Consider the following 3913-nt stretch of genomic DNA (forward strand, 5'->3'; position numbering starts at 1 on the left):
CAGAACTCCTAACAAGCAAATATACCCCAAACAATAATTAATAAAAAATTAATACGGACCGTGTAGCTTTCTCCGGGCTGGGTTTCTACCGGGCCGACTCTGGCCCAAATTCAAATTCATCGAAGTCTTGTGTAACGCTAGACCTTTTTTTCTTTTTCTTTTTTTCGTATAGACCTAAAAAGACATTTTATTATGTTTTATAAGAAAATCCAAATTACATATACACCCCTGTATTTGTATGTCATTACATTTATATCTACCAAATGTTATTCTTATATTTACACCTTTAGGGCCTGTTTGGTTATATGAATCTAGATATTTGAAATCTCGTAGTTCTGGATTCACAAATGGGAAATTTATACCCGTTTGGTTGTGTGAATCTATGAATTTATGAAATCTATAGATTCATCTTTTTACAGTAAAAACTTGAATCTGTAAATTTATGGGTATAAGGTGAAATCCAGAGATTTCATCTCTACTACAAAAGTGTTAAACTTTTGAATCATGATTTCATAAATGTTTTTTAATGATGAATTTATAGATTTCATTCCAAAGATTCAAGCTAACCAAACAGTTAATTTTATGAACCATGACTCCATAAATTTGAAATCTTCAAACTCAAGTAACCAAACAGGCCCTTAAATAACTTGTATGTTTCAAATTATATAACAACGGTACCCTTATTGTTAAGCTAATTGGGTTAAATAATGACTTAGTATCTATAGTGGTAGTATGAAACGTCTTTTTCTTTTAAATTGAATCGAGAAGTTTGGGAATTTTGTGAGTGGCATTGTGTATTACGTTTATTTTAGGTACTTTTTAATTTTTTCCTTAATATAAAAGTATTCAATAAGGGCAAATGTGTCCTTTGAATTTAAAACTAATGGCATGTAGACCATTTGTAATAGAAATAATTATTAAGAGTGTTTCCAAACCCAAGTGGTGTATTGGAGGTTTCTCTACAAAATTTAAGCAAAAAAAAAAACCTCTTACGATCGTGTATGTCTTTATTAATTTTATTTTAATTTTGGTAAGTCGCATTTGTGTTGTGATCGATCCAATAAAATCAAAAGTAGATCGTGTTGTATTTGTTCCTTCGATTAATAAACACCTCAAGCTTTAAAATCCTTTAAAAAAAACATATTGTGTTTTTCTATTTATCACACCTAGTGTAATTAAAAATAATTCATAATTCAAACATGAAAAATAATCTTAAGAGTCTATGATAAGATAGTTCTAGGATTTGGAAATGAAAAATAAGCAAGGACCACGAAAGAATGTGCAGGGAGACTAATTAAACTCAATTTATACTTATATTTTATATCAATAATACATGACTACATAATGAAAATGTCTTCTATTTGTTGTTTTAACGTGCTTTTATGATGGTAACGATACACGTGTTTTTTGTATTTTATAACATAAATTTATAATTTGAAGTATTCCATTTTTTCATCTTTGAAATATTAATTTATTGGTAGTAGGTGCAATTAAACTCATGACACAATTGGTACTGGAAAATAGGAACTATATTCCATTCAAAAGGAGAAGAGTTTGTCAGCTAAGTAGGTTAGGTATAAATCAATATGAACAAACGAAGGGATGGCTTTAGTTTTGGCTTTTGTTCTTAATGTATGCAAATCATACGAGAAGAAAAGTGGAGTTAAAAATGGGGCAAAAATAAATATTTAAAAGTGTATTTTGACAACATGTTACACTAAAGAGGACAGTGAGCAATCAAACCATGTATAGATGGTCAGTATGTGTCTGAACGTGTATGGCTAGTGAACTCGATTGAGTGCTACTACCATTTCGACAATGGTATTGAAGGCCGAGTGGTCCATGATGGCAATGAAAATTATCTAGAGGGTCCGTCGCCGATATAGTCCTCGAAGGGACTCGTGGAAAAGGACACGGAGATATATGGCGAGACGTGTTCCTGCATGGACTGTGCCTATGAAATCCAGTGTTTCTAAGGCTATGGAGATGTCACGGGAGAAAGTGGTCACCTTAGTTGCCCCACTTATATTCTTTAGGCAAGGGCATTACTTAGACTCCTAATATTTTTTGAGAACATGTAGACTTTTGTTGTTAACTAATTTATTATTTTAAACTCTGATTGTGATATTAATTAATTTTGAATTATGATTAAGGATAATTATAATAACATTTGATACTTTATTTCATTTTCTTGTTATTGGATTATGCTATGTTGTATTATTGTTATTGGGTTGATTTAAACCTAGATCCTGTAGTGATATCACCCCACCCGTATTTCGTATTCGGATGAATTCGGATTTCACTGGGTGGGGTGTGACACAAATTAATGAAGATTAATTAGTAACATCACTTAATGATATTTATTGTATCATTAGTATATTTATAAATGATATAGATTATAGTTCTATACTTTTTTTAATTGAATGATTTACTTTAAAGTTGAATAGTTTAAATGGATAAGGGCATTTTAGGTAGAAGAAATGTAGCCATATCATTTGGGTTAATGCTTTTATTATAGTAAAATAGTAATACATATGATAGTATGATGTAAACAATTAAACCTTTGGACATGATCGCCATCCTATGGATAAGAGAAATCAAAATCGTTTTCATAGTTCAACAACAAATAAAAGTAGTGATTTGTACTCTTCTCACACTTCTCGACCAAATTTAGGAGGGGTTCGTTGGGATCCACCTCGAAAAATCAGCAATGGGCTCCTCTCATAATGTCTAGTAGGGAGGTGTAAAGGGAGCTAGGTGTGTCAATAAAACTCAGTTGACTCGAACCAGCCCAAACTGGTTTAGTGCCCAGTTTGATCCCATATCGGTTTTTTCAACCCAAAGGACGGGCTAGGATTACTAAATAACTAGCGCCTACAGGGCTGGTCCGAGTTTAGCCCACCGGCCAACCTCAACTTGATCCTATATTAGTTTAATTTAATTAAAGTTATATTTTAATATTTAAAATGACTTGGTATATTACCATGGGAAAAAATCTTTTGTTAATATGATCAATTAATGTATGATTTCCTTAATAGGAGCAGTCAATGGTAGATACTAAAAACTATACCTCCTCGATAGGATCAATCAACAGTAAATATCTAAACATATTTTCACAAATCTCACATTTTCAAATCAATAATCATGTATATTTTCACTAAATATCTAATTATATTTATACAAATATTATATTTTAAAAATCTCACGCTATGATATTTTTCCCAATCAAATAATTTTTTCATGGTAAATACTAAAAGAAAAAGGAGAGTGTGTCTTAAATTATTGACTTAACCCTTTAAAAAAAAATTAGTGACTTTGACCCGGTCAACTCGGCCCCACCCAGCCCTAAGGGTTAACTACGGCGGACGGAATTGGGATGGGCCGTGTCAAGATCGAGTTAGGGTTAAGGATTACAGAGTTACGTAAAATGTGGGTTTCAATTCATTTTATAGCACTAGATTCCTAACTATATTTTACGAGTTCGGATCAGCTCCCCCGACGGGTTCCCGACCACACAAAACAGTGGGGCCCACAGTGAAAAACATTTTTTGAAAAAAATAAAAAAAAAGATTAAAAATTCATCCGTGGACCCCACCGGGGTGAGGATCGGGATTCCTATTTTACACCTTCGAAATAGACCTGCCCGATATTAATCTGATTGGATTTGAACCTGATTGACCAATCCTAAAACACAATAACAGATAGTTGGGTCCCACCCGTCAAAACCATTTCCTTACCTTCTTCCTTTCTTGACGAAAAGCAAGTAAATTTTCAAATTTTCATATAATTAATAACACCAAAATACAGATACTGGATGGAAGTTCTCACAACCTATTAAAAAAAAAAAAAAAAAAAAAAACCTTAGAATCCAAGATCTTATCCCATTGTGAATAGCCACTCAAACTCTGCCACC

This window comes from Hakea prostrata, chromosome 2, assembly GCF_041222555.1.
Source record: "Hakea prostrata isolate BN-2017 chromosome 2, UWA_Hpros_2, whole genome shotgun sequence".
Lineage (NCBI taxonomy): Eukaryota > Viridiplantae > Streptophyta > Magnoliopsida > Proteales > Proteaceae > Hakea > Hakea prostrata.